The sequence below is a fragment of the Phalacrocorax aristotelis genome, chromosome 23 (genome assembly GCF_949628215.1).
Source record: "Phalacrocorax aristotelis chromosome 23, bGulAri2.1, whole genome shotgun sequence".
NCBI classification, from domain to species: Eukaryota; Metazoa; Chordata; class Aves; order Suliformes; family Phalacrocoracidae; genus Phalacrocorax; species Phalacrocorax aristotelis.
Genome location: NC_134298.1, coordinates 1,303,931 through 1,324,970, shown reverse-complemented (window position 1 = coordinate 1,324,970; position 21,040 = coordinate 1,303,931). Strand labels below are relative to the sequence as shown.

The 21,040-nt window shown below is 50.4% G+C and overlaps 1 pseudogene; it reads right to left on the bottom strand.

The window, feature by feature from the left end:
* Positions 1-545: 545 nt before the first annotated feature.
* On the bottom strand, positions 546-14,702 carry LOC142068095 (feather keratin Cos1-1/Cos1-3/Cos2-1-like; annotated as a pseudogene).
* Positions 14,703-21,040: the final 6,338 nt, after the last annotated feature.

Sequence of the window (21,040 nt, the reverse complement as noted above, 5' to 3'; positions counted from 1 at the left end):
ATGGGAATGATGAAAGATCTGCCTGTGTCCCCACCTTAACCCCTATTCCCCCCAACCCCCAAGTCCTTGCGTTTCTGCCTCAACAACTCAAGACAACAGCAAAAAAAGGATTCCGTGGAGGCAGAGGCTGAAGTGCGGAAAAATTTGATGTGTCTGAAGAGGGAAGTGAGATCACGCCTAGAGGAGAGGGCCAGAGTAGGGAGAGCACTAACAGCTGTCAAAAGTCTTCAATCATTGCCCACAGTGGAGATCCCACAGGGATGCATCTGTCTGCTACATGGAGAGACATTAGTCAGCAGATCCCCCAGGTTGGCTCTGGGCATCTTACAGCCCAGAAAAACAGAAAAAAAGAAAGAGATTGGAGAGAATGGAAGGCAAGAAAGTTAGAATTTGGTCATGTTTTCAGAAAACCCCAGAAGCCCTCCTTTGAAAGAGAAGCACTGGATGCTCAGCTTCTCTGAAGTCAATGGCCGGGACCTCTGTTCACAGTCCAGTGTCTAGGTCTGGATTCCTGGGGATCCTTGTCTGGTCTGTCACTGGTACCTTTAGCAGGGGGGACACCTTCTGCTGCCACAGTAGCGGCTGGTAATGCAGGAGAGGTCAAAGCCCCTGGAGTTGATGGGCACTCCATCACAGCTGAGGATGCTGCCAACAGCAGCGGAGGTGGACGAGCCCACCACGGTGCTCTGTGGGAAGGAGCTGAGGATGGGGCCGGGCAGGGTCACCACCATGGGGGAGGGCTCGATGACGATGGTGGAGTCCTGGCACTGCCTGACACAGGGCTCATTGCAGCTGTTGGCCAGCGGGGTCGGGCCGCAGGGCTGGCAGGGCAGGCACTGGCTGTAGCAGGACATGTCTCGGGGCTGGAGGTGCACCTGTGAGAGAGTACAGAGAGGAATCAGAACACATGAACATGTGAAGACTAGTAGCAGGACATGTGTTGGTGACGCAGGTACACCTGTGAGAGAGAACAGGGAGGGATTAGAACATGGGGATGCATGAGGAGCAGCCTGTCCCCACACCATGAGGGAGCCAAACAGAATGTAGGACTGTGAGCTGGAGGCTGTGCAGAGATGATGAGGGCTTCTGGTCCTCATCCTGCTGGGGCCAAAACAGAGTCACCAGGTGTTACATGGCTATTGCCTATCCTCTGATTCCAGAAGCCACCTCAGTACTGTTCAGCTTCCCACCATGTCTAACCTTCTCCCCACTTCCTTCTCCCATGACAAGCAGACACATTATCTAGCAGACAACACAGCTTGTATCAGCTGAGACGTCCATTGGAGTGAGACCTCCTTTCAGAGAAAGCAGTGAAGAAGGGGCTTCAGACTGACCTGACTCCCAAGGAGAAGGAGGCAAGAGGAGTGGATAAGGGAGAGAGGAGCTGAGGTGGCTTTTATCATGGGCCTTTACTGTCCCAGGCTGCCAGAGACATCCCTTGTAGAGGTCATTATTTTCTGACAAGCTCATCTTGAATACAAAACATCCCAGCTAATGCTATGGGCTGTGTTTTGGCTTCCTGAATTGCTGTCTTTTCATTTCCTGCTTTATGCCAGGAACATTCCCCAAGGAGGGCGTCTTTTGTGTGACAGGATGAGAGGCCCATGCATTTCCAGAGCAAAACACATCAGCATGGGCAGAGGACTCATCTCACATGTTGGAATAGTCCAGTAAATGCAAATTATGTCAGCCTGGGTCCCTTTGGGGCTCTTTGTGGCCATGTTGGGAGGAAGTGGATCAGCTTCTGTGTTTGACCTTATCCCACCTAACACTGCCTCCAGGGAAATTCTGCTGGCCTGTTTTGCCTCCTTTTCTGCACCAGGGAGAAGGGCGTGGGCTTCATATCCGGAGCCTTGTTCTTTCCAGAATGCTCTAATCCTGCTGCAGTTGTCCCCAGATGTCCACAGTTGGTTGTGTTCCTATGGATGTTCTTGTGTGAACTTATGTGCAGCTGGGTTTGTGTGAATGCACGTAGGTGCAAAAATTTCTGAATTATTCCACACTGACGTGCACAAGAGTGTGTGTGTGTTCCTCCTCATGAGGAATTGTTATGGGCATCTCTCATGGAAGTGGCACACTCTGCTGCTCTGTTAGTAAGCCCCACACAGCAGCCAGAGTCAGAAGAGGCCTGAGTGCCACTGCACAAAACCAGAAAAAATGTAGCAGAGAATTGTCCTTAGCACAGGCACTGAAATGTATCCTTCTGTATCTTCAGTCCTCCTTTTCCTACTATTCCAAACCGACACCCTGCTGCTGATGATTCCAGACCCCAACAAGTACTGTTTCATACCACTTTGGATCCTTAATTTAATTCAGTGTAAACCGTATTGGAATGCCTCAGCATGGCCAGGAGTCCCCACTCTCTGCTTCTCCAGGCCAGGACACTGCTCTTCCCAGATCTAGGGAGTTCAAAAGGATGGAGTTTGCTTTACAGACAGGGAGAAAGACTGAGAAATCCTGCCAACATCATTCTGGCTATGCCAAAGTGGGTCTGCTTCCGGTGCTGTATCAGTGCTGTCCGGTGTGAGATATGTTCAGATCTCATGTCCAAGTCAATGTCAGATGTACTTGTGCAGCCCATCAGCCTTGTGCTGTGTCAGGCAGGTGCTAAGACCTTGGACTGAACAGGTACTGAACTGAAGGAACATGGCATAGGGAAAAGACTGAAATGGTCTATAGATATTTGTCGTTAGTTTTTACTGCTATGACTTCTCCTCAGGCCAACACATCCCTGAACCTCCCAACAGACTCTATGGGAATGAAGCAGCACCCACAGTAGAATAAAGGATTAAAGAGCTCTTACTACCAATTGAACGTAGGTAACTCCATGAGACCAGCTGGGACATATCCAAGAGTGTTCAAGGAACTGTCCACTCATTTACTTAAAAGAAGCTCTCAGAAGCCTTTTCTAAACCCATGAAAGACAATAAAGCCACTGGGAGCATCTCACATGGGTTTACTGAGGGCAAATCATGCCTGACTGACCTCATTGCTTTCTATAAGGAGGTGAGTGGCACTGCAGAGTGGGTGTGGTATGCCTTGATTTTTGCAAGACTTTTGACTCTACTATAGTACCTTACTCACCAAACAGCTGGATAGGTGGACAAGAAGGGGGCTGGAAAATTAGTTGGCCAGTTGAGCTCAGGGAGTTGTGACCAACGGTGCAAAGTCCAGCTGCAGCCAGTAACCACAGTGGGAACCCTCAGGGGTCAATACTGGGACAGATAGTGTTTAATATTTTCATTAATGACCTGAATGGTGGGGAGGAGTGCACTCTCAGCAAGTTTGTGGAGGACCCCTAATTGTGGGGAGTCATCAATACAATGTAGAGCAGGGCTGCTAGTCAGAGGGATCTGGCCAGGTTGGACAAATGGGCTGACCAGAACCACAAAAATTTCAACAAGAGACGCATGAACAACCCCATGCACCAGTACAGGCTGGGGGCTGGGTGCCTAGGAAGCAGCTCAGATGAAAAAGATGTGACATCCTTGTGGGTACCCAGCTGAATATGAGCCAGCAGTGTGCCCTTGCAGCAAAGAAGATACACTGTATCCTGAGCTGTATTACTCAGCGTATAGCCAGGAAGTCCACAGAAGTGATCTTGCTCCTGTGTTTGGGACTTTTGAGACTGTATCTGCAACAGTGTGCCCAGTTTGGGTCTCCCCAGTCCAGAAAGGATATTGATCAATAGGTGTGAGTCCTATGGAGGCCACCGAGATGGTCAGGTAGCCAGATTCATGATATGCAAGGAAGGGATGTGAGAGCTCGGCCTGCTCATCTTGGAGAAGAGAAGGCTAAGGGAAGACATACTTGCTGCCTACTACCACTTCAATGGAGGATACAAAGAAGATTAAGCAAGACTCTGGAGATAAATTATGATTAGAGTAGGGCCAATGGGTGCAAGTGTAATAATGGATAATTCTGATTATATAGCAGGGAAAAACTCTTTCCATGAAGGTGGTCAAATGCTGGACTACATTATGCAGAGACATTATGGGATCTCTGTTGTTGGAAGTGTTCAGAACTTGCCTAGACTCAGCCCTGAGTAACCTGATCTACTAAGATCCTCCCTGAACACAGGGTTGGACTAGGTGGCTGCTGGAGGCCCCTCCTCCAGTCTGTTACACTTCAGAGTGTTTCTCAGGTGACCTCCAGCAGGAACAACTCAGAAGTCATGAAGTAACCTGCACAGTCATCACATCTCATCCTCAGAGGAATGCCTGTGACAGATCACTGTTTCAATACAGTTCCTAGTTTTCCCCTTGATATCATAATGAGATCACTCATGATGTCAAAAGCGAGCGGAGGGAATTGCACACCCACCTACATAGGCTCATCCAAAAAAATGCACCACTTCATGGGTGCACACACATGCATACCTATATGCATACAGAGGTATGCACACTCCCAGGCATTCACAACTCATCATCTCACACACAGGCACATGAGTCTGCATGAACCCAGAGTAACTCAATTGTGTGCACTTATAAAGAGATGTGTGCCCACATGTTTCCAAAGGAGCCCACGTGCAGACAGACAGACACAACCAATCCCCCATACCAACATGTACGCACAGATATTCCAACACATATGCTTACACAGGCATGTACATGCACACAAACATTTGCATAGATATGTGCACTCTTCTGTACACAAATGATAATATATAAAAGCACACATCTATGCCCACACATTTACATATATGCAGATCAATGTCACACCCACCCATACTCACTGGCACAAAGGCACATGCATGTGCTAAAACATATACACACTCATGAACAGGTGTGCCCAAACACACACACAATATTTGTACACAGTCATGCTTGCATGTGCCTTACCCCAGGCACACACGTACATGTGAATGTACACATGAGTACAGCTAGATGAATGTGTACATGACCATGAACATGCACACACAACACTGAGAACAAGGGCATCAGACACCAGCATCTTGGGATGATTCTGGCAAGTCCTTCAGACCCTACAGTTAAGGCAACGAATAAGGTGCTGACCAGCCCCATCAGCTTTATTGAGCTCAAGGTTTTGGCACTGTTCAGTCAGCTGTTTTCCCACCAACAGAGAGAAACCACAGTGGAATCCAAGCTGTCATGGTCTTTGCAGACATTGAACATGTCGAAGTCCCAAGGCTGTGTGTGAACCTACACTTAAAAACCATAGAATATCCCTAGTGTTGTAGGCCCCCCAAATGACCATTTTACTAGCAAAATAAAAAAAAATAAATTAAAAGATCTTATAGCCTTAGAAGCTCCATCTGTCTCAGCGAGTGCCTCACGGGTCTGGGAGCAGCCCCTGCCCTTGCAAAGGGAGCAGCAGTGATACAATCATGTGGTTGCAGAGGATTGTGTGCCTGGGACTCCCCTTGGGCTACAGATGATGAGGGTAGGACATCAACAGTGATTTGTAGTTGTGCTGGTTTTGGCTGAGAAGGGGTTAATTCTCATCATCATGGGGGGTCGGCTACCTTTTCAGCTTCCTGCGCTCTGCCATGTGGCGGGGGTGTGGCGGGAGGCTGGGAGGGGCAGGGCCATGGCCAGGGCGGCTGACCCCGACTGGCCAATGGCATGTTCATTCCATAACATGTGACACCATGACCAGTGTATTTATGGGGGCAGTTTGCGGCTCAGGAGAGGAGCAGCGTCAGGTCGGCGGGAGGTGAGCGGCTGCATTGCGTGCAGTTTGTTTCGGCAGTTTGTTCCCCTCCCCCCTCCCTTTCACCTCCCCCCGCATTTCGTGCATCTCATTGTTCTCCTTTACACTGCATTTTTGTTGTTGTTTCTTTTAGTTTTAATTATTTAACTGTTCTTATCCCAGCCCACGAGCATTACCCTTCTGATTCTCTCCCCCATCTACCGGTGGGGGAGTGAGTGAGCGACTGTGTGGGGCTGAGCTGCCGGCTAAACCATGACAGTCTTTTTGGCGCCCAATGTGGGGCTCAAGGGTTGGAGATAATAACAGCTGCTGGTCACAGCACCATGTTGTCCTTTTTGCAGTTGGTGTTAAAGATTGGTGTTGGTTTGTTTAGTTTGCTGTCTTCTGCTGTGATTAGTAACGTTTTGCCTACAAGATTTGTAATACAAACACTCGTTTTCAGCTTTATCTGGTATTTGGGATTTTTGCTGAAACTGTTGCTGTACTTTAGATACCACCTTGTTGAGGCAATTAGGAATTATACCTCCTCCTCTGAGAGATTTTATATGGAGGAAATACAGAATGGTATCTTTGCAACTTTGTTCTATGATGTCTCTGCCTCTATTACAACAACTTTTTTGCATCTTGAACATCCCTGTGTGGTAAAGGTGACCTTATTGTTAGTTTTTGGGCATGTTGTTTTGGTTTTGACTAAGCAACATAAGAATATCACCCAGAAATCTGCCCCAAGGCTTGACAGTTATGAGTGGCAGGGCATGTGAGATAGCATGGGCAAATACCTAGGGCAGTGGGCACCCCCAGTATTTTGGAGTTTCACCCCCGAACAAGTGCAGAATCCCAAAAAACTAGTAGAATATTTGGAGAAAGTATGTTGTTACGCTGGGAACTCCAGAGAGACACAGATAAGTGCAACGTGCTGGGGCCTGGCCCATGCATACCAAGTCCTGCTCAACAGTATTCAGTGCTCCCAAGAAGAAGAGAAGATCTCTGGATTGAAAGGCAGAGTGACAGGCACTGTGGTCACTCCAGCCCCCACGACAAGAACTGGAGCTGGATCAGAGAATCAACCCGTACCAGTATCAGTTGCCCCCATACACAAGACAAAATCTTGGAAGCAGACATCAACTCGTTTAGAACGGGATGATGAAGAACCAGGGCCATCGCAGGGAGAGGAGGAAGAAGTCATAAACGAAATAGAGACCACCCAATCCCTGTCCTTGAGTGAGTTGCAAGATATGCAAAAAGATTATAGCCGTCATTCAGGTGAGCACATTGTCACCTGGCTGCTCCGATGCTGGGATAATGGGGCCAGTAGCCTGGAGATAGAGGGAAAAGAAGCCAAACAATTGGGATCCCTTTCTGGGGAAGGGGGCATTGATAAAGCAATTGGAAAAAGAACACAAGTCCTCAGCCTCTGGAGGCGACTCCTGTCTGGAGTGAAGGAAAGGTATCCCTTTAAAGAAGATGTTACATATCACCTAGGAAAATGGACAACCATGGAGAAAGGCATCCAGTATCTAAGGGAATTAGCCATGCTTGAGGTGATGTGTAGTGACCTAGACAATCAACGGTCAGCCAAAGATCCAGATGAAGCCAAGTGCACATGATCCATGTGGTGGAAGTTTCTACGGAGTGCACCATCGATGCATGGGAACTCATTGGCAGTGATGTCCTGGAAAGATGATGAGACACCACCAGTGGTGGAGGTGATTGATAAACTCCAGGAGCATGAAGTAAATCTCTCTTCCTCTCTCGTCTCTGCTATGGAGAAACTATCCCAAGAGGTCCAGCAGTAGTAGAGTAGAAGAATGAACTAAGGTGCTCTTACTATCATTTGAACACACTCAAGTACATAGAATTTCTTGAGATGCATCCAAGGATGTTCAAGGACTGGTCAGTCACTGATCAGCCACTGGATAGAACATGGAGTAAATACTCTCAGAAGCCATTCCTAAACTTATGAAAGGCAAGAAGAGCATTGGGAGCAGCAAATGATGCCTCACCAACCTCGTTGCTTTCTGTGAGGAGGTGGCTGGCATTGTGGGGAAGGAGAGGGCCACTGGCTGTGGTGTACCTTATCTTTAGCAACACCTTCGATCTACCCTCAGGGGTGCACCTACATGCACACCTATATGGACACAGAGGTATATATGCACACTCACAGACATGCACACATGCAAATACGCGTGCTGTTGGGCAAATTTTATTGTATCCCACAAGGCAAATTAAACACATGCTTTGACTTAGATATGATCAAAGTATTGGATAGAGTCCTACCTACCACCAAAAGGTCCACAAGGAGTCTGCAGATCTGTATCAGGAGCCAGTTCTTTACATACACCAGCACCTGCGCCAATCCTGTAAGCAGTTGCATGAGATACCTCAGCCTGACATTGGGTCTATCCTCCAGCACCAGCTCTGCTGCCCAAAGGTGGCCACTGAGCATCACACTCCAGGATTGCCACAAGACAGTGCTGCAGCTCTTTCTTATCTCATCACCAAGGGAAACTGCACCCCCTTACAGGCAGTCCTGTCTCTGGTTTCCTGCTGCAGCCACTTCAACCTCTTATGAAGTTGGGCCTTCTTGACCTCCATGAGAGATCATTTCTTGGTCACAAATTACCATTGTGGTGCACACAGAAATTCACACACATGGACACAACCACACACGTGAGCTTACACACACCCAAAGAGCAACTCATACATGTCCACTTATAAAGAGGTGTGCTGTCCTGGATTTGGCTGGGATAGAATTAATTCTCTTCATAGTAACTAGTATGGAACGATGTTTTGGATTTATGGTAAAAACAGTGTTGATAACACAGAGATGGTTTAGTTGTTGCTAAGTAGTGCTTACACTAGTCAAGGGCTTTTTCGGCTCCCCATGCTCTGCTGGGTGCACAAGAAGCCAGGAGGGCATACGGCCAGGACAGCTGACCCCAACTGACCCAAGGGATGTCCCACACCATATGATGTCATGCTCAGATTATAAAGCTGGGGGAAGAAGAAGGAAGGGAGGGATGCTTGGAGTGATGGTGTTTGTCTTCCCAAGTAACCGTTAGGCTTGATGGAGCCCTGCTTTCCTGGACACGGCTGAACACCTGCCTGCCCGTGGGAAGGGGTGAATTAATTCCTTGTTTTGCTTTGCTTGCAGATGTAGTTTTTGCTTTACCTATTAAATTGTCTTTATCTCAACACACGAGTTTTCTCACTTTTACTCTTCTAATTCTCTCCCCCATGCCACCTGAGGGGAGTGATCAAGTGGCTGTGTGGTGGTCAGTTTTTGGCTAGGGTTAAATCACAACATGTATGCACTGAGGTTTCCAGATGAGCCCGTGTGCATACCAACATGCACAGCCAGTCCCCATACAAATATGAATGCCCAGATATTCAAACACACATGCTTACAAATGTATATGCTCCTGCACACATGTACTTGCATACTGACACACATGCATGCTTCTCCATACAGATGTACACAAAGAGAAGCACATATCTACATGCACCTATGCCCACACCATTACGTATATGCAGACCAGCCACACACGTTCATGATGTCACGTTTGTGTGCTAAAACACATACATGCTTATGGACACAGTTGCCCAAACACACACAAACACAAAGAACAATTGTGCATACTCATGTTTGCATGAGTCTTGTCGTTGAAGCTGTCATGGCCTTTCCAGACATTGAGCCTCTCCTTGTCCCAAGTCTGTATGTGAAGGATAATATAAAAAAGACAGAACATCCCCATTGCTGCAGCCCCACAAAGAATTCCCATATTGCAAGTAAAATAAAATCCTGCAATGCTGGACGCTCCCACCTGATGCTGTTGATCTCCTCAAGTGTTCTGGGACCAGCCCCTGCCCTTGCAAAGGTAGCAGTGCCACAGTGACACACTCATGTGGCAGCAGAAGGGTGTGCATCTGGGACAAGCCAGACTGCCCTCAGGGTACAGACAGTGAGGCTTAGACATCAGAATTGATGTAGTAATGAACCTGTCTTAAGACTTACTTTCACATAAATACCCTCTCTTCAAAAGGCAGAGAAATGCAGAAGCAACATTAACTTACAGAGCAGCTGAAGAAATGGTTTGGCTGCCCTGTGAATGTTCATGCACCCTTTTTATTTTTTTTTTCCTACAGTTTTAATTGATGGCTGGTTTTTTTTCTTCTTGCGTTTTGCATGCAGGTGCAGGCGGTGTAAATTGCCTGTAGCAAGAGGGAGCTGCCTGCAGCCTCATCTTTCACCATGAGCTGGACGAGTTTATCTTGCAGCTAAAGTTCTGATGTACAAAACACTTTCTGCTCATAATAATACAAGAGTATTGGCAGTGTATTTGGTTTACATGACAAGGTTTCAGTTGTGGAGAGTCTGCAGGAATGACTTCTGTGAAAAGATTCTAGAAGCTACCCCTATGTTGGACAGCGCCAGTAATAGCCAGCTCTGTGATGGACCCACTGCTGGCCAAAGCTGAGCCTATCAGCAACATTTGTAGCACCTCTGTGATGAAATATTTAAGAAGGGGTTAAAAATGTTGTGCAGCAGCTGCAAGAGAGGAGTGAGAAAATGTGAGAGAAACAGCTATGCAGACACCAAAGTCAGGGAAGAAGAATAGGGAGGAGATGTTCCAGGTGCTGGAGCAGAGATTCCCCCTGCAGCCACAGAGATGACAATGGACACAGCTTGTCCCCTTACAGCCCATGGAGGCCCATGATGGAGCACATATCCACCCTGCAGCCCAGGAAGGACCTCATGCCAGAGCAGGTGGAGATGATCTGAAGAAAGCTGCAGCCCATAGAGAAGCTGAGCTGGAGTAGTCTGCTGACAGAAAGTGTGTCCCATGGAGAGGAGCCCATGTTGGAGGTTTTCTAGCAGGACTTGTGGCCCCACCGGAGACCTGTGCAGGAGCAGTCTGTTCCTGAAGGACTGCAGCTTGTGGAAAGGACCCGTGCTGGAGCACTTAATGAAGAACAGCAGCCCATGGGAAGGACCCACATTGGAGAATTTTGTGAAGGACTGGCCCTCCATGGGAGGGTCCCTACACTGAATCAGGGAAAGAGCATGAGGAGGAAGGAGCAGCAGCAAAAACATGTGATGAACTGACCACAACCCCCATTTTCTCTCCTGTGGTGGAAATTTAGTTATTGCACACAGTGCAGAAATTTGCATCCCTGCAATTCTGGGGAGAAGAAAGTAGAAGATTTATGAGTGAATTTGTGCTGGGGAAGAAGTGGGGAAGGTGGTTTTAGTTTTGCTTTATTTTTCACTGTCCTACACTCTTACAGTTAATTGGCAATAAATTACATTAATTTCCCCAAATCGAGTCTGTTTTGCCTGTGACAGTAACTGGCAGTAATCTCCCTGCCCTTATCTTGACCCACGAGCTTTGCATCATGTTTTTCTCCCCCTGTCCTGTTGATGGAGGGATAGAGCAGCTTGGTGGGCACCTGGTGGCCAGCCAAGGTCAACCCACCTCTGACAGATAAAGCAAAGAGAGCAAGCATAGAATAGCAGAGATATTATGGCTGGAAGTACCAGAGATGTCCTGTCCCCCTTGTCCCCTGCCCCTTAAAACAGTGGTGGTGCAGAGGTCACTGAACAGTCCAGTGCCTTGTGTGGTGTAGAAGGCAAGGAGGAGCTTTGGTGTGGCTGGAGGGCAGGGGCAGCCAGCACTTCATGCTTGTTGCTGCACGGCATGTGGTGAGGGGAAGCAGTCATGTGAGGCTCCACATAATGGTTCCAAATAACATAAAACAAAGGAACGATTTTCATGGACGACCTGGAAGTGGGGGTGCCTCCTCTAGTACCCTGAATAGAGGCATTAGCTCTCATGCTGACTGCTGTCCCCACCCATCTTGCTGAGCTGGACAAAAGGTTGCAGCCTTCCACCACCTCCCTCCCCTTACATACCTGGCTGCTGCACGGCTGTGAACTAGGCATAGTGGTGACACTCAGGGCTGGGATGTTTGTGTGGTGGGGCTTTCTGAGCCCAGGCAGTGCTTAACAGCTCCAGGTGAGGGTTGGTCATGTCTGCCAATCCTATCTGGGCTGTTTTCTGCTGCACTGATTTTGTGTGACATGGCTTTGCCTGCATGGAAAGATACCATTCCCATTTTGGAGTGCTGTATTGTTGTGCCTTCTGTGGACTCATTTCCCAGCTGTGCTCTCTCACAGTGCCCACAATTATGTGCTGGTTGCCTAGGTGCAGTCAGCAGGTTGTCGCCAGCATGAGGGGATAGCTCACACCATGGGGACAGGCTGCACTCCTCCTAGTGCTGGGATACAGTCCCCTGGGAGGGCAGGGGGCTGTGCCCATACCCCTGAGACAGCACAGCAAACACAGGTCAGCTATGCCTGGACCCAGACCCTTTCTTCAGAGGCCAAACAGATTTACTGAAATCCAAATGTGTCTGCAGGACAACCCCAGCTTGTAACAATGAAGGGGTGGTAGAAACGGGCCACAGCATTGAAATGGGAAGCATGGGCTGAGACAGCTCAGTGTCTGAAAGCTGCACAGTGGATTTAAATCACCCTAAAAAAAGATCATCCTCTGCCAACAGTGCCCTTAGTCAGAAGTGTAAGATCCACATAGATTCTGTGTACTTTTTCTACCTTTCCCAGATTTCCTCAGATGTGCAGCCAAACCACAGGTCATGCCAAGAGCTTGTAGAAGTGCTCTGGCGGTGTTTTGACTAAAGGGCTTCCCGTCTGTCAGAAAAAATGTTCTCCCTCCATCTTCAGGGAGAACAATTGCAGATGGTATCATCACTGCAAAGCACCTGAGGTACCTTCTGTTTATTACAAGGTTTAGTGCAGTAGCGTTAGGAAGTCCAACTGTGCTGCTATTGATGATGGTTATTAATGGCATGATGAGGGAAAAAATATTTCAGACATTTAAGTGAAGCACCCTTATAAAGCTTTTGGCCTTTATTCATTCTGAGATATGCCTCATGAGCTATAATTCCCTCTTGATGGAAGACATGGGTGTAGTGGTTTCCATTCTTCCACTTGTACACTTTTGTCAAGACATCTGGATTTTCATGCAGGAAATAGGATAGAGACTATAGTGGTGCCATGAGACATTTCCACCAGTCAGAAGGGATGACATTTACATGTAAGCAAATCCTCTCCCCCCTAGAATGGCAGCCAATTCCTCAGCACAAACTCTCTGGGGGGGATCAATGAAGCAGTCAAGATATCTGAGCCTGCATGCAGATCTCTTGGGAAGTGCACCCAGGACTCTCATCCTTTCTGATCCTCATATTCTCCTGCATGCTCTGTATCACAGCAATTTGATCTTCCTCAGAAATACATCCCCTTTTCTGTACCGACTGCCCTCAGCTCCCACATGCTTAGCTCCAGCCTCAACACATTCAGTGACATGGGCAAATTTTCCATGTTACTCCTGTCCATGCCTTCTGGGCATGACCCTGGATTGACCAAAGATGGAGGGGAGAGGAAGATGGAGCAGCAGCTATGGGCCACTGCAAGGGCTATTCCCTGCTTTACCACGCCTGCCATTCTGCAAAGTTAATAATCTCCTGGACACCCATACCCAACACCTGCCAACCCAGCAAAGCTCCAGCTATGGCAAGACAACTGCCCTTCCTCAAGAGCTCATGGGCCTGCTGAGCCCTCAGGGCCTCCTGCCTTGCTGGGCATTTGTGGGCAGAGACACACAAGGCCTGATGGTCTCTGCCACCAAAGCAGCCACGGATGTCTTCCTCAGCTACAAAGGATGGTGCTCAGCCTGGATGGCTGGTAAAGTGCAGTGTGTCCCAACCTCCCATTCCTCTCTGAATAGAAAAGGGTCTCCTTGTGCCCTCACCCCCTTCAATCCCAGAGCAACAACCTCTCTGCTTTGGCAGCTTGGAGAGTGTCCACAGAGGGAAGGACCACATGGAGGCCAGGCTTGAATGCACCACAACTTTAATGAGTCCAAAGAAAGGAAAAAAGTCACTCTGAGTGGAGGACAGCAGTGCAGGCAGCCGCAGAGGCAGTCCAGAGTCTGCAGTCCTTGGCTATGGCAAAGTTCTTGCATGGTCTCCACTGCCTGCCCCATAGAGGGAGAGGAGACAGATGGTCCCCAGCAGGCTGGCCTTTGTGGGCCCTTGCTGCCAAGGGGAACCAAAGCAAACAAGCAAAAGTGAAAGAAAGGCAAAGCCATTCAGGTATCTTGGTAACAACATGCAAAAGTTTGATCCTCTGCCCGGTACCATACTCTGAGTTCCTCAGGCTGTCTCCCTGGGGCTTTCCCAGCATCTTTAGCAGGGAGGGCACCTTCTGCCACAGTAGCGGCTGGTAATGCAGGAGAGGTCAAAGCCCCCAGAGGAGATGGGCACTCCATCACAGCTCAGGATGCTGCCAACAGCAGCAGAGGTAGAGGAGCCCACAATGGTGCTCTGTGGGAAGGAGCTGAGGATGGGGCCGGGCAGGGTCACCACCACAGCCGGGGGCTCAATGACGACAGTGGAGTTCTGGCACTGCCTGACACAGGGCTCATTGCAGCTGTTGGCCAGCGGGGTCGGGCCGCAGGGCCGGCATGGCAGGCACTGGCTGTAGCAGGACATGTCTCTGGGCTGGAGGTGCACCTGGCAGACAAGGCAGGGAGGAAGCAGAGCACAAGGATGGGTGAGGTGCAGCCTATTTCCCTGTCACAAAAGAGGCAAGGTACTACTGTGCAAGGACCTGAAAGCGGTGCCAGAAACCTCATGTTCTGCCTTCCCCCACGAAGTACAGCCTTGCCCACGGACGCCCTCTCCTGACTTGTAAACCAATGCCCCCTCTGACATGTCCCAGCCTCTCTCTAGCAGGCTTCCTCCCGACTTCTCTCTCCCGTGGCATGATGCTCCAAAGCCTGAGCACAGGCCAGAGCCAGTAGCAGCTCAAGTGTCCATCAAGGAGAGATTTCACTTTGGAAGAGGAGAAGAAGGGGCTCAGGACTCACCTGTTCCCAAGGAGAAGGAGGCAAGAGAAGTGGATGAGAGAGCGGGGACTTGCGCTGGCTTTTATACCTGCCCTTCATTGCCGCAGGAACACAGGCACCCTTTGCAGAGGTAACAATTTCCTGACAAGCTCATTTTCAATGTAGACTGTCACAGCTAATGATATGGGCTGTGCTGTGATTTCCAACACTGCTGCCTTTTCATTGCCAGGTATAGAGCATGCCCATTCCCCACTGAAGGCTTCTTGTGAGTGCTGGGATGAAAGGCCCCAGAATTTCTAGGGCAGGAATGCAGCAGTGCTGGCAGAACTCAGTTCAAGTGCTGGACGGGTCGAGAGCAGGCAAGTGAAGTCAGCCTGGGTCACTCTGGTGGGGCTGTTTGAAGCACTGTTCTCAGGAATAAGCTCCAGCATTCCTCAGCTGGACACTCAAGGGTTCCTGTGCATGAGGATGTACCCTGTCCTTCTCTTTCCCTCCTGCATCAGCTCACCTCGATGGTCACTTTTTGTTACCTTCCCAGGTGTGTGGCTTCTTCTCCTTGGTTTTGACCCCATCCTGCGTAACAGCACCCTCAGGAAAAATTTCTGGCCCATTTTGACTAGTCCCCACTCTGTGCAGCCTGGGAGTGCACAAACAATGCCATGGGCATTCCCAGGGCCTCGTCCTGCCCCAGAATGCTCTACCATTGCTGCAGTTGTCCCCACGTGTTCTCACCAGAGGCCATGGTTGCATCTCTGCCTACCTGTCTCCTTGTCTTCGTGTGCAGCTGTGTTGTATAAACACATGTCGGAGCTCAACCCTCTGCATGATTCCACACCGATGTGCATGAATATGCATGTGTGTGTCCTTGTGTGTCAACCATCAGGAGGGAATATGCTGCTCACAGCGGAGACACTCTCCACTGCTCTCTCCACTAGCACCACAGAGCAGCTCGTTCCCAGGGTCAGAAGGACCCTGAGTGCATTTCAACAGCGATGGCACCTGCCAACCATGTGCTGGCCATCCCTGAGTGGATCTGCTTTCACTACATATCAGTGGTGTCTGGTATGGAACGCAGACCCCTCTCGTGTCCAAGCCAAGGCCAAATGTACTTGTGCACCTCATCGGCATGATGCTGTGTCAGGCAGAGGCTGAGAACTTGCACCAAACAGGGACTGAATGAAAGGACCCAGGAGCCTGACGTTGCTGTGTTCTGAGTAGAAGGGACAGACCCTGTGGCTGAGTGTCCAGAAGAGACCCTCTTTCCAACAATGGCCCTGTGGAGAAGGAAAGGACAGAGGACATGTGTGTCTGTAGTTTAGAAGGACTTTTGACACCCTCTCCCATTCTTCCTTTACAAACAAACTGGCATTGAATTAGTTCATTAGGAGCATGATAAGGCAGGTGGAAAATTGGCTGGACTACCAGGCTCAAAGAGTTGTGACCATGAAGCAATGGGCTGACTGGAAACTCATGAAGGCCAGAAAGAGCAAGGACAAGGTTTTGCATGTGATGGAGGAACCGGCCCATGCAGTCACGCACGCTGGGGGCTGCCTGCCTAGGAAGCAGATCCACAGAAGAGGATGTGTGGTTGTAGGAGAGACCCAGCTGAACATGAGACCACAGTGTGCCCTTGAGGTAAACAGGACCAACCACTGCCGTACGGGGCTGTGTTAGTCAAAGTGTTGCTAATAGGTCCAGGAAGGTCATCCTGGCCCTCTGGCCCTTGGGAGACCATATGTGGAGTACTGCATGCAGGTTGGGGTCCCCTCTCAAGAAGGATATCCGCATACTGAAGTGAGTCCAACAAAGGCCACCAGGGTGGGTAGGGGGTTGGCAATGTGAGAGGAGAAGAGCCTGAGCGAGCTGGGCCAGCCCATCTTGGAGAAGGGAAGTCTCAGGGGAGACCTTGCTTTCTGCAACTGCTTCTTCAGAGGAGACAGGGAAGATGGACATGGACTCAGATTCAGGCCACAGGGAGTACCTTCTTAGAGTGGAGGCAACGGACAGCAGCTGGGACATGGAGAAATCTGATTAAGCAGTAGCTTAAAAGAAGTAACAAGAACTGGAATGGGTTTCCCAGGGAGGCTGTGCAATCTCCACCCTGGGAGCTGTTCAAGGCATGACTGAATGTGACCTGGAGCAACCTGCTCTAATGGGATTGGTTCTGAGTAGGAGATTGACCTAGACGACCTCTGAAGGTGCCTTCTCACCTACATTCAGACTGTGTAACTCCCACCTTGCCCCTGCCACCCCTGACCCCAGCACACCCATGGGCACAGGTGTCCTCACAGACACTTTGCCTCAACACAACTTCTAGGCAGTGTGCTGGGACTGCAGAGAGGCAGCCGAGGCAGGCTCTCAGCCTCCTCACTGCCATGCGCAGGAAATCAGTGGCTGGTGTTGCCAGCCCCTGAGCTCGGAGGCAGCTCTGGGAAGCTGGTCCATCTCCTGGCTCAGGGCCCTGCAGCTCCCCCAGGCCGTGCCTGGCGCTGTGCGGGGTTATTGTTGCGGGGGAGTCCTTGCTCACCAGGAGGACGGGGAGAGTCCATTTCCCAGGAGAGAAACCTCTGCCCGTGCAGAGCCACTGAGCGCTGCGGGGCCGGGCGAGACCCCGAGCGGCGCCGGCGCAGGGCGCAGCCCCGGGGCGGAGCTGGCGGCGGCGGAGGGGACGAGGAGAGAAGAGGAGGGGGAGAGGAGGCGGCGCGGCCGGAGCAGAGAGCCGGGGCTGGCGGGGCGCAGCGAGGCGCGGGCGGCGGAGCGGCGGGATGCGGCGGTGCCGGGGCGCAGGACTGGCGGGGCTGGCCGCCGTGCTCCTGGGTGCGCGGGGCTGGCGGCGGTGGGTGGGGGCCGGGGCGGTGCCCGGGCTCTTCCCCAGGGGCCCAGCGCCAACTCTTCCCTCTCCTCCTTGAGCTTGTCTTTCCCCCTCCCTGCCTCTCTGCCATCCGGCGTTCCTCTTTCCTGTTCTTTTTATTCTCCTGATTTCTTCTTCATTTCTGTCAGTAACGGCTGCCTGCACGTACGCCTGCATTTCCCTGTACATTCAGCAGCTACCGTTGCCCTGAGGGTAGCCCTCTGTCCTTCACTCTCACACCCACTCTCCCTGCTCTTCCTCTCTCCATCCATCTATCCATGCCCCTGACGTTTATCTAATATCCGCATGCATGAATTTCAAATTCCCTCCCAGCCTTCTCCTGCCGCACCACACACCCACGCCAGGATCGCTCTCCATCTCTGCTCATAGGTGCATGTCCCGATCTGTTCCTGTCCTGTCTCGCTGCCATTCTTCCTGATGCTTCTCTCCTAAAAGAGCCATCGGAGCTGGGCGACCTTTGACAACCCTTGTCCTTTCCTTCTCTTTTCTTGGCAGTGGCTGCTGGCAGAGCCCAGGTGCAGCAGGAGCCGTTGGCAGAGACCACCGAGGACACCGGCATCAACATCACCTGCTCACACCCCAACATACAGACCTCCGACTATATCCACTGGTACCGTCAGCTCCCGGGCCGAGCCCCCGCATTCATCGCGCTCACTTTTAAAGAGGCCAAAGAGCTGCGGGACCCTGCGGGGCGGCTGTGGGTGGCCCCAGACCGCCGGTCCAGCGTCCTGCGGCTCGCCCGGCCCCGGCGCGGGGACGCGGCGGTGTATTACTGCGCCGTGGGAGACACGGGGAGAGGAGCCGGGGCTGCGGCCGGGCACGAACCGGCGCGGGCGGGGCCGGGCGTGTGGGGCGGGGGCGGGGGGACGGCCCCGGGCGGGCCCGCCAGGGGGCGCTGCCGCTCCGCCCGCCCGGCCCCGCCCGGCCCCGCCCGGCCCCGCGGCGCTTCCCCCGAGCGACCGGCCCCGGTAGCGGCCCCGGCCCCCGCCCTCCCACCGCGACGCAGACAGGAATCCCCCGCGACAGCGGCGGCGCCAGCGGCAGCGGGGCAGGGAGCGCGAGCGGAGCGGTGGCGGTGTCCGGCCGTGCCCGGGAAGGAGCGATTGCAGCCGCCGGCCCCGCCGGCTCCCGGCGAGGAGCAGCGCCTTGCTGCTCGGCACCGGCAGGCGGGCAGCAGAGATCCTCTAAATACTCTAAAAGTAGATGTTCAATGAAACACTTAATCATCCCATTTTTGAGAGCCTTGATGACGACGAATTATTTTTCGTACTTTGCCAAATTGATGAATTATATATGCCAAACACCAAACCTACTGGAAGCTGCAACACAAGGTTTCTTTTTCAGTATACAAGCTTTCAAGATTTCAGCTGGCATGCTCTGTTCTGGGTTCATAGTAACACATTGCTCTAATCTAAAAATCTCTTGTATATATTTTGGATCATCAGTTATAAAAGATTCCCTACCACTTGATAAGGAACGAGTAGCACTAGACTGATTTTATCCCAATTTCTGATAAAAAGGAATCTAACAATGTTACAGTCTTAGTGTATGCTTGAATTCTAATGAGCTGATACCACGTCACCCACATGTACCACTTGCCGTCCTTTGGAACAGAGTATTGTTGCTAAAAATGGAAAAAACTGGCTTAAGACTTTTAGACCATTCCACCAATGGCAAAAGGAGAACATGCGGATAGATACGCATGGTGTCATGTCTCCTGTAAAGGAGGCCCCTCCAGTGCCCCAACACTGAAAGGTTTTTTTAAGGAGACTGACCTTGAATTTGCACCAGAAGAAAGACAACTTCAACCCCAAACTCCCCAGGAACTTCCATAATACTGTGTGTATTTATTAATCACGTTTAGACCACATTTGGAGACAGTCTTGGAAGCTTTGGTGATGGAAATCCTTTGGATTATATAGAATCAGAAAACACCAAGGCAAGTAACGCTAATTTCAGTCCCTATACCTGCAGCATAGCCTTGGGGAACTGAATAAATCTATCTTTAGTTCAGATTCCCTGTATGCTGGCTGGGAATATTAAGGCTTGTTAGCTGCTGCAGAGAAGCATAATGAATTCTAAACTAATAAAGTACCTGGATGCATAAACAAGCAGCTATTGATTTTTTTTAAGCACTCCATGTACATTACTCTAATTGTAGGTAGATCTATTAATTACCACATAGTACAAGATGACAGAGTGGACTTGTGTAAGCTGAAATGGTTCACAGCCATTAAATAGTATAACCTGGCTGTCCCTACCCCTGCCATTCAGCAACAATTAGGCTTCCTGGCATCTCCCTGAAGAACGCCAATGAAATTGTTAATTGTGTCTTGCCAAACCCAAGTGTTAGAGAAAATTATGCTGTGACAAAAGGATCAAACCTTTAGTCTACATAGGGTCCAGGGCATGTCCTGGATTCCAGCTGCCACTGCAGAAGTGCAAGGCCCTCTAACAAGCTCTGTGTCCTAGTTGCCAGCCTCCGACAGTTACCTCTGGTAGAGCAGGGCCAAATGGCACTAGACACCTATCTTCAGGCAACTATCTCATGCCATGTCCCTCTTTGTCTATCACAAGGAAGAAATAGGATGTGAAACCCAAACATCTGAGTGTGGGCAGCAAGCTCCAGGTGAGCCTTCCTGAACAGGGGATGTGCCAGATGACCTCTAGGGATCCTTTGGAAATGCAGTATTTGCGTGATTCCCTAAGGCAAGACATAAGGAAGGTCAGAGAAAAAAGGCCTTCTTCATCCTTCAAAAGAGAAGCTTAGGAGAGAGCTTTTTGATGCTTCTAAGACTTGGCTGTAGGATGAAGAGCCAGAGGAAGCCAAACTCTCCTTGAGCACATCAATAGTGCAAAGGACAATGGACAGTCTGGAACAGGGGAACTTCCTCCTAGAAATTTGGAATTGTGGAGGTTTTAACTGTGAGGGTGGTGCATGGGTGTAGATGGATCCCAGTAGGAACGGCACAACTGCTTCACAAGGTCTTGATTAAAATGCCATTAAGTGGAGGTAACAGAAGAAGGAAAATGGGGATCAGCTTCAGATGCTCTGTACCCCAATTTATGGAGCACGAGATGGACCTCTGGTAAGAGCACAGCACAAGGTGCAGATCCCACCCACGATGAAATTCACTGTCATTGTTGTGGTTGGAGTTTTCCTGGGATTTTCTTACACATAGGCAGCTCTATTCATCATCCCTACTGGAGAGCAAAAGGTCATTTATATAAAAACACGGTGCTTCACTCCTGGAGAAAGACAAGGACATGCTCAAGGCATCATTGCCAAGCGTGCCAAGAGATTCTATACAGCACAGCACAGCACAGCGTGCATCTGTGCCTACTCAGGTCAGGGTCATGCGGTTCCCGAACTTCTCCATGAACAGTCTAGTGGTTACTAGTGAAGTCTAGTGGTTACTGGGGGCCACCGCATGTGAGCAAATGGATTCCCTGGTTCATGAGGTACTTCTGTTTGGTGAGAGAGAGAAATGTCACACTACCTGGAGGGCTTGAAAGGGACGATCAGGGCCTGCAGGGCTTTAAGTGTCATTCTTCAGGTGCCTGA